General features: G+C 34.3%; 1 long non-coding RNA gene across 1 annotated transcript; it reads left to right on the top strand.

Moving 5' to 3' along the window:
- The first annotated feature begins 5754 nt into the window (after nt 1-5754).
- On the top strand, nt 5755-10888 carry LOC124889495. Its single transcript, XR_007048530.1, has 2 exons — nt 5755-6810; nt 9142-10888. It is a non-coding gene; the product is annotated as an uncharacterized LOC124889495 (long non-coding RNA).
- Nucleotides 10889-10969: the final 81 nt, after the last annotated feature.

Below are 10969 nucleotides of genomic sequence, written 5' to 3'. Positions count from 1 at the left end.
TCAGGTGGCACACTTTTTAACTTAAACTTGTATCTCTAGAAGACGCACTTTCTAGTTAGAATCCCTCACTTTAATTCTTAGGAGACGCACTTCCTAGTCTTGGTTATTCAATTTTACTCTCAAAAGATGCATTTCTTGGTCAGAGTCTTGATTCATTATTGCAACATACAAGTAGGATGATGTGACTTTTCCAAAAGTCTTCTGATGATAAACTTGGAAAAAAAATTTAATTTCTGTTTTTGAAACTTTAGTTTTCTAGCAAACGAAACTTCTCTTTATAATAATCTTTGTTTGGGATAATTTTCTTTTTTTAGTTCTGATGTGATTTTAGGAGTCCGCCTGAAGAAGAGGGTGAATAAATGAAAAGTCAAGCAACAAAGTGAAGAAATGAAAAGTCAAGCAACAAGGTGAACAAGTTGAAAACGAAGCAACAAGGTGAAAAGTTGAAAGTTAACAGATTGAAAAATAGCAATTCAGGAGCCTGCCTGAAAAATAAGGTGAGGAAATTGCAAGTCAGGAGCCCACTTGAAGAACAGGGTGATGAAATGTCAAGTCAACAGCCCACCCGAAGCACAGGGCAAATATATGGAAAATTAAGCAACAAGGTGAAACAATTGAAAGCCAAACAACAAGTTGAGGAAATTGCAAGTCAGGAGCCCGCCTGAAGAATAGGGTGATGAAACTCAAGTCAATAGTTCAAAAGAAGTTGCATAGATAGGATTTTGTAATTTTGTTTATGTTTTTAACTTGTAATTTTCATTTTTGATGTAATGACAGAGCCGTGGACCGAAACCTCGATAGGGCCTCACTCGACTCTCCAACTCGGTATAATTCCTCTCTTGCCAACAATTTGAGATACCTGTGATTGGACTCTCTCATAACTTGGGTAAGTAAGATGTCAAAGACCCGGTTGCCTTTCTTCATTCTGTTTCTTTCTTTGAATAATGGTTGGGTCAAAATTTGGTCTCGTTGTCTACTTCTTTGTCTGAAAACACTTCATGTTTACATTCAAAGGGGCATGCTGTAGACACCTAATTTTGTCCCTCCCAAGTCTAATTTTATTCATTTTTACCTCACTTTATCATACACCCTTACCCACGTGATTATACCCTCCATAAAATGACAAAAATAACAACCCTTAACAAATTTTATCTTGTTTTGATCCTAGCCTAACAAACTTTATCCTTACACCTCACCTACCCTACCTCTACCCCACCTACCTTACCTCACTACCCCACCCCCACCTTACTGGAATTGAATTTCACTCACAATATAACAACACTTCACAATGAATAAAGGGACTGACCATACATATAACCCATTTCAAAATTTTTTTGACAGAATATATACCCATTCACCACAATTTACATAGAGGGGACACCATCTTCTTCCATAGACAAAATTGCACACCATCTTCTCCACGAGATTCCACACAGTAACATACTCATTATTTTTTCCATTTTTAGAGAAAACATGCACACATAGTGAGATCGAAATAGAGAGAGAAGAGAGAGGAAATTGAAGAGAGACATCAAGTCAGAAGAGAGAGATCGAGATCAAGAGCGAGAGATCGGTTGAGAGAGACGGTGAGAGAGAGAAGTTGAGTAAAAATCAGTGATCCATCACTGTTCCTGTATCGTGACTCTCATCAAAGCTTCGGATAGGCTGCTAGGACCCAGTGGACTGCTTTGGTCAAACCATCGCCATACAACGAAGTCTGGTAAACTGAAAACCAGTTCTGTCCGCTCATTCCCTATCAAAACCGATCTTTTTGGGTCAGTTCCGGCAAGATTATGCTGGAATAACATTGAAATTAGATCCAGCAGTTGTAGACCGGTGAAACCCGACCCAAAATCCATTAAAAACGCAACCCTATTTCAGTTTTTCCAGCGAAGTTTGGTGGAAATTATGTTCGAGTTTCTCGGTTCCATAATTTCTGTCTTGGTTTGTTTGATTCCGTCGTCGTCAAATCTGTTCGGGTCATATTTTTTGATACCGAGTCGAGTTTAGTTGTATTGAGGCTGAGTTGAGGTTTATGGACGTGGATTCTGTCTCTCCACCCGAGTAATATTAAATCTCAAAAACTTCTTTCGAGGTCCAATTCTAACTCTTCTCATTTCATCTCATTATACGTGTTTGATTTGCGTGAGGCATGATTGAATATTGGGTGATATCGAATTATTGCTTGATTTCGTTGAAAAATGATTGCGGATTGTTGAAAGGGAATTTGGGGCGAAATTTAGAAATTGATGAAAAGGGTGAATTTAGGTAAATTTTGATTTATTGTTGTTTTGGTTAATTCGGAATAAATATCAAGTTTGTGAACTTGATAGGAGCGTATTTTAGGCCAGAAACTTAATAGGCAAAGTTTAGGTTCGGGTAGGCGAATTCGAGATTTGTGGAATATTGAATGCTTAAAATGCGTGTTGGATGGTTTGACTATATTACTTTTGGATCGAATGTATCATTTGGCCGGAGAATGCCTTGAGGTATTGTGTTTATTCGCCGGGGAATGCCCCAAAGTATTTTGTACCTAGAAGACGTTCGTGACAAAGGCCTGAGGCATCAGGAAAAGCATGGGAGCGTAGTTAGGATTTATGCCAAGTGGCGACTCTGAATACAAAATGTAAATAATCCTTTTTCGAAACAAATCTTCATTTTTGTCACTTAAATAATAAAAATCCTTTCAAACCTTTAAAATATTAATCTTTTGGAGTACGAAAAAAAAAGGGGTGTGACATACCTTTGTTAAATAAACGACTAAATCGTTCATCGTTTAATTGCATAGGTATTTACATGAACTTTCAAGACAATTAGCATAAGTAATGTTGCGAAATGAATAAAGTTGAAACTTTTATTTAAATATATATATTCTGTTGCCATCTTTTACACCCTAAGTCCTAGCATGGGTGATTCCATTCACCTGCAATATATATGTACATAGAGATTAGTATAGATAAAGTAGAGACCCAATAAAATATATATAAGGTACCTTAAATATAATGATGATCTTCGAATTTTTATAATATTGTAGTCAAACAAAGCCATAATCCTAACAATCGAATGAAGCTTGAACGCGACATCATATAAATTTAGTCTTTGCTAAAACTATTAATTATTGCTGATATTTGTAGAAATCATGTGCTAAATACCGTGAAAGAGTTTGTTGTGTATCAATTTCATGTAAACTGTTATTCCAATTGATCTCTCCAATTGAAAAACTGCATGCAATACTCTGTTTTAGTTGTCGAGAATGTATCTTTCGTGAGCCTTTTTCTTAAATTATGCCTTCTCCTTATTTACATCTATTAACTCCTACAAATATTTATCACGTCTGGATATATAATGACGTAATGGAGGACTTGTGAGTTACATGTGATAATTGATATTGAGTATTGCATATAACTGCATTGTGAACGTGGGGTATGGGAATGAGAATAACCGTGTGAGCATTGTGAATGGATAGTTCACTTTAGGAAACATTTTTTCATTTTACTTTTTTCGGCTTTTTAATTTGTTGTATTAAAGATATAAATATTAAAATATTTATTAATTATTTTACCCTACTAAAATTATAAGAATTTGAAACTTTATTATAATTTTAAATGATAAGTAAATGATTAATTAATAAAGCTTGCTTTAATGATATGTAGATTTAAATTAAATCAAATAAACCCACATCTTTAATTAAGCATTTTCTATTTATACAAATTTGCAATCTATCCTATTTCCCTTCAAATGTAACATTTTTTGAAAAGATCAAGTTTATTTCAAAAGAGCACGTTGCTTTTTGTTTAATTTGAAAGATGAAATTATTTTTAATTTCATCATTCGAACTCTAGCCATTTGGTAAAATTTGAATTAAAAAAATTGTAAAATATAATAGTAACAATCAAAATTTATATTTTAAGAAAATATTAAAATAATTAGAAACAAACTATTTGTTAAGGTTGCCACTTTTAGAAACAAATGTACTATTTGCTTCGCTTGAACTGGTAATTGCCCAAAACAAATATATAAAACTAATAACATATAAATAGACTATTTTATTATTGAATTAATGTGTTGAGGATTCAAAAACTAAATCTAATTTATATATAAATATATAAATATAATTGATATGCAGGTTAATGGGGTTAACGAAGAGTAAGGACCTGGAGGTTAGTTTTTCTCTGTTTTGTTTGCTTCAGATTTATTTTTATTTTTAATAATAAATTGTAGTACCATTTTAAATTTTAAAATTTAACGAAAAATAATAAATATCTATTAATTAAAAAGAGAGAGGAAATCCTAAAAAGACTACCCCATTTCCTCAGAAAAGATCCAGTTTTTTTAACAATCAGTTTTTTATGTTTATTTTGATTTTTTAAGTCTTTATTTAAATTTTTTATTAGAAATTTAACATTAACTAATTTTTACTAATTAACTAAATTGTCCTAAAAATATACACGTGTCAACTTTATAAGCTGTCACTTGGCAAATTAATAGGCAAGACTTTCTTATATATATATATATCCCTTTCAAGTTTCAAATATTTCTAAATAAAATTAGTGGCCTAAAACCCACATACTTTCAAGTTCCAAATCTGTCTCAATAAAATTAGTAACCTAAAACACACATACTACTTCTGTAATAATTTAGAGTTATTTTATTTATTTATTTATTTCAATATAATATTTTTAAAAGACACTTAATCTTTAACTTTACATATTATACGATTATTAATAAAAGTAAGAATTAATTCTTGTTAATAAGATTTTAGCCATTTCTTTATAATGCATTAACTTGGATATTATTTTTAAAATGTTATTTATTAATATAAAGTTTGAGTTGTTTAGTTCAAAGTTTTAAAATATTTCTTGTAAAAATGAAATAACTTTTTCTCGTTTAACTGCACGTGTCTTGCACGTGTAACGCTTGATTATTAAAAATTAAATAATTTTATATATCGCGGAGATTTTTAGTGACGTGTAAAAAGTTCAACTCACTTTTTGAAGATCTTTCGCTTTTTAATATAATAATGTAAATATAAACATATATTTTAGTTTAAACACATATATATTTTTCCATCAGAAATTTCAAGTGATTGATTGATCATTATTTTTGCATTCGTCATGCAATACCTCATTTCCTTACTGCCAGAGGCCAAGAGAGATACATCAATTTGAACTATATTTGTAGTAGATTATTTTTCTTTTTTTTTGTTGCTATATTTAAATTTTTTTCTTGTTTTTAAAGTCAAATCTTTACAAAATCATTGATTGTATTTTTATTACGTCCTTAAAACTTTTAAAATTTGGTACTTCTTAAATTTTTCTTATTCTCTACGCTTTTATATTTGTTTCTAGTTTTTTCAAATCTTTTTTTCTATCAAATTTAGTTGATTTAGAATTCTTAAACTAATAAAAAAAATTAGTTGTCATTAGTTCTGATAACTTCTAGTAAAGAAAGATTTAATCATAAATGTAGACACGTAATTTTTGTCCCGTCAATAATATTTCTTATTCCGATATCACACAATTTGTCCCCATTTTTATAATTTTTCCCCAAGAAAATAAATAACCACCTCATCTTTCACTTATTTATTTATTTATTTATTTATTTTTATTTTTATCCAACTAACAAATCCTAACTAAATTTGTCTTATTTTAAAGATTTCAACAATCCACTCCATCAGAAATAGACACCTAACCCTTACCCTACCCATTAAATTAGAACACCTCACTCAATACCACCTCACCACTACCCCTCTCACGTGACCCCCTTTTTTTTCTTGTCCACAAAGAAAATTTACAAAGGAACTTACCAGGAAATTTCCCAACAACTTCTATTCAATTACACAATATATATACACGCACAGTAACATTGATAAAGAGGGGGGCATCTTTTATCACCAACTTCTTCTTCTCTGGAAAATTCCCCGGGAAGAACACTCATCCATTTTTTATATTCACACCATACACACCAAATAGACGATTAACAATTCCATTCAAAAAGAAAATCATCACTGATATTCACCAACACCAGACGATTTTTTTTCTTTTCTAGATCACAACGTACACACAGACGCCATTAGAGACGCCATTTTCTTCTCCTTTCTTTTCCAGGTGCACACTCTTAGATAGAGCCCCATTTTTTTCTTCAATATAGATTTCCATATACATATCGGTGGATCTGAAGAAAGGGAGAGAGATAGAGTGAATTGAGAGAGAGATTGATTGAAGAAGAGAAAGAGAGAGTCGAGAGAAAGAAGGCATAAAGAGAGAGAGAGGGGGGGGGAATTGAGAGATCACAGAGAGGGTACGAGATGATCACAAAATAAGTCTAAATTCCACCGAAATTTGCATTTCTCATCAAAACACACACTTAGATCTCATCGGAAACGCGATTTTCGTGCTTGGGCTACTGTTCCGGCAAGACTAAGCTTTTTTCGGTGAGTTCTTTGCCGGAATCGGATATTTTTGGTCGAATTCAGGCTCTGTAAGTACCACTTCTGTCCTAGTCTTGGAATACCACAAAATTCTCTCCGTTTCTTTGAGTTTTCAGTCTAAATTCCATCAAAAAGGGTAAGTTTGCCAGAATTCGATTCATCTCATCAGCTCCTGCCCGTCTAAGCTCACCGGAGCTCCATCTAGACGGGTTTTCAGTTTTTGTTTTTGTATTTGTGAGCGTTGGGTTGAATCTGCTTGGATTGAGGAGTATCAACGCGGTTGGGTTGGTTCGAAATTGGCGATTCGAGGTTCGGTTTGAGGTTTCTGGGTGCGGACTCTTTTATTCAAATAACATTGAGTTCGTAAGCTTTGAATTGAGGTCCAATTCTACTATTTCCCTCTTTTTATTTTATTATTAATGATATCCGTGCATGGGATTGAATATCGCGTGTTGGTTGATCTTGATTGGTGATGAATTGCTACTTTGTTTGATTTGTTGCTTGATTCCCTCGATTATATATGGTGTGATGATATGATATCATTTGAGATTTGAAATTGGTAATTTTAGTATAGAATTGGGGGTGGGGGTTAAAAGATCGATAAAGTAAATGTTGATTATTTTTATTCATTGATGGACATTGTTGAAATTGATAGTTTCATGTTTTAGGCGGAAATTAATAGGCAAATTTTAAACTCGGGTAGGCAAATTTAGAATTGTTGGATTGTTGAAATGCTTGAAATATTTGTTGAATGTTTTGTTTATCGTATTTGAAAAGTGTAGTCATTTAACCAGAGAATGCTCCGAGGTCATTTGTATTTACTCGTCGGGGAATGCCCCGAAGAATTTTGTACGCAACGAATGTTCGTGATCAAGGCCCAAGGCATCGGGTAAAGCATAGTTTAGGACTAGTGTAGGTTATTTTAGTATTTTTTATTTCGGTTTGTAATAAATTGGACTGGACGCTAAATTTTGGATTGTTTTATTTTGTTTGCTTGCTTTATGTGGTTTATGCATTTTATAATGTCAAATTAGCCGATATGCTCCACCAAGCGACCGTGGTTGAACCACGGGATCGAAAGGTGCCTAACACCATCCCCTCGGTCAACAGATTTCCTTAGCAAGAATCTCTGTTCGCAAATCAGTTTTAAAAGAGTCAAACCATTTTGAAAAGGATTTTCCAAAAGGTGACTTGGCACATCGGATTTATGCCAAGTGGCGACTTTGAGTTTTGAATATAAAAGGTCCTTTTCGAAACAATTATCTTCATTTTGTCACTTTAATAATAAAAATCCTTTTGAACCTAAAATGAATCTTTTCGGTTAAAAAAGGGGTGTGACAGCTCTGGCGACTCTGCTGGGGACTTTTTTTTTTGAATTCGAGCTTATTTTTGGAGTCGTATCGGCTTGATTGGCTTTATAGGTGTATAAACATTGTTCGTATTTTGGTTTGTGTCGTTGTTATCATGGTTTGTGTCGTTGTTATCACTGTTGTGCGTTTACGTGCTCTTTGTTTACGGTTTTTATTTATGTGTTACCGCTTTATACCTGACATCATATGCATAACCCAAGTCATTCTTTACGCAATAAGTCTCGGAGTGCACGTCGTGTACACGAACTCTAGTTGAGTCACCTTTATTTTAGGAGGGGGAGCCGCCGGACGTATGGAGTGGGTAGAAAGCTGTCGCAGCCACTGTCGACCATACGCTCCCCTGAACAGCCTTGTTAGTAAACCCTAACGTAGGTCAGCCTTTAGGTCATACTTATTTGCATCAAATCGAAACCTAGCGGGACCCGCGTGGCCCTTTGTAGGAGACTCACCTCTAAAGCATCTCTACGTGCTAAATGTTGCATCTTTGAGGATAATGTAGTCATTTGATGGACTGATTTCGGGAAAACATGTGTTAAAATTGAAGCGTATAGACAAAACATTTGAAAAAAAAGGAAAAAAAAAGGAAGAAAGAAGAAAAAGAAGAAGATAGGAAAAAGAAAGGAAAGTGAATCAAAAAGAAAAAGAGGGTCTCATAGTTTTTAGAGTTCTTTATGGCTTTTGTTTTTCAAAATTCAAAAAGGTTTTTTTTTTGACCTTTTGCACTCATTTGTCAAAAAAAAAAAAAAAAGAGAGATTTTTGTTTGTCTTCTTTAGCAAGCATGCATAATTTGAAAATTTTAAAAAGATCTTTTATTTAATAGGAGACTTTTATAAAAGAAGATGCAAAAAATGGTAGTAGTTTTATACATTTTATATAACTAAAATACCAATTTTTTTTCCTTCGTAGCTGTTGGTGTTAGTTTTATTTGAAGTGTCTAATTAAAAATCCAGAAAGATTTTATTCACCGGGATTTGTTTATGTCTTTTAAGGTAGGGTCAGTCTATCACTTAATTGTTAATGGTCTAATCGGGACGAACTACGCATACCTGATTCTCGTCTCTCGAGGCGGGATACGTAGGCAACCCTCGGTGGGTTCGGTAATCTGTTAAGTTTGATTGTTGTCCTAGTCCTAGTTAAGGTCCATTTTCTGCTTAGTCAAATATTTGTTAGTGGTCATAGCTAGCTAGGTTGAGTCTTCTTAGCATTTACATTCGACGATTTTGAGTTATAGGTTGGCTTGTCCCTGTGTCATGTGACACTTCTTTGTGTCAGAATCTCGAGAGTCAGGAATTCTCTTGCCTTCATAGAATCGTGAGTCATAATTCTTTGTATTGTTACAGGATGGAGCCGTCCACAGGGTCTAGAGTCTTGATGGCTTCCAAGGTGCCCAAAAAGTTAATCAAATGGTAGGGTATGTTCAACTATTCTGAAAGGCATGAGATAGAAAAATTATTCGGCAATCTTACATCGCTTTTGAATATCACACCCCAACCAGATCTAATAGAGGCCGCATCGAACTTCTGGGATTCAGACAGCTTGGTGTTTAGGTTCGGGAGTTGTGAAATGATGCCTACTTTGGCAGAAATATCCGGTCTATTTCATTTGCCATATATCAGTAAGAATTTAATCCTAGCTCGAAATCATTCTAGCTGGAGATTTCTCGAGCTTTGCGGTTTGAAGGCTAATGATCACTTAGGGTCCCTGAAACAATCTTGGATTTCCTTAGATTATTTGTTCGCTAGATTTGGGTCTCCAGATGGTTTTGATCACTTTTGGGATGAATTTTGTACTACCAAGAAGAATTGGGATAAACGGCGTCTTGAGGTTTTCTGTTTGGCATTGTTAGGTACTTTAGTGTTCCCTTTAGAAGAAAGGCGTATCAACACTCGTTTACAATCAGTAGTGATGGCTTTGTTTAAGAAAAAGTATGGAGTTGCTATCGTACCTATGATTTAGGTGGAACTGTATAAGGCTTTGACTGAGGTAAGTAGGTGGCTGTGATTTTTTGAAGGAAGCAATTTGATACTACAATTATGGATGATGGAACATTTTCACAGTCCTTCTTTGGTTAGACCGGATGTGATTGACTATTGTTTAAACAAGCGAGTGAACGCCATCGAACAAAGTATGTGTTTTGATAAGTTCTCGTTGCCTATGGGAGTCAATGCTTGGGTCGAATTTCTCGAAGCAAGAACTCATGACAATATCCTCTGGACTTATCGTTGGCTTAATTCGAAGGTAATCTTATCTGGATGTCGCATGCAACCTCTTCTAGTTCTGATGGGGCTCAAATGCATTAGATCTTACAATCCTAGTAGGGTAATGCGTCAGTTGGGTAGACCTCAAGAAATTCCACCAATATTGGATCTTCAAAAGGATGTCGAGTATTTTAAGAATATAGCCAAAGGGGAAATCAGATATGAGCAATTCTGGCGTAATGCAATGAAAATGGGCGTAGATTCTCTCAAAGCAGGTTTGGATAATCCAGGATACACTCCGAGATATGGAATCTGGCTACAATCTATTCCTCGGGTGTCAATAGACCATTAACAGCGCAACTTAGAGGGAGAATAAAGGAAGAATGTATAATTGATGACTGTCAGGACGAAAGTACGAGGGCCAAAGTGGAGGAACTGAGAGTTTAGTTATCAAGTTTACTTATAACTGTGGAAGGATGTCAAAACAGTCTTTTCAGGTGTGCTCCTCATGAGGCCGGAATACGTGCTAGGAGGTTTTTCCCAATCATCAAAGATACATTGCAGGATATGTTACAGAGTTTGAATGGGAGAATGAGAACTCCACAGACAGGTCCATCTCAACCAGGGCCATCACGCAGCGCAAAAGTTTGAAGGAACACTTCATCTCTTTTATTTTTGAGTCCTTTGTTTTTGTCATGGTATTTGTTGTGCCTTTGTTAAGTCGGTGTCCCGTTTGTTTTAACATTAGAGTCTTTATTAGAAAAGTTATGTATGTTGTCCTGTGGGTCTAGAGTGTTGTTTAGCTTTCGTTGTTTAGTTTTAAAGTTGTCTTAAATTCGAAGTTTGTTTTAGTTGTCTCTTTTATAAAATGTTGTGACGTTGCGTTGTTCTTTCTTTTGTTTGTTTTTCATAAAAACAAAAAATTATGACGTTGCGTTGTTCTTTCTTTTATTTGTTTTTCATAAAAACA

Source organism: Capsicum annuum, chromosome 1 (genome assembly GCF_002878395.1).
Source record: "Capsicum annuum cultivar UCD-10X-F1 chromosome 1, UCD10Xv1.1, whole genome shotgun sequence".
Taxonomy (NCBI): domain Eukaryota; kingdom Viridiplantae; phylum Streptophyta; class Magnoliopsida; order Solanales; family Solanaceae; genus Capsicum; species Capsicum annuum.
This window is presented reverse-complemented; position numbering and strand designations above follow the sequence as displayed.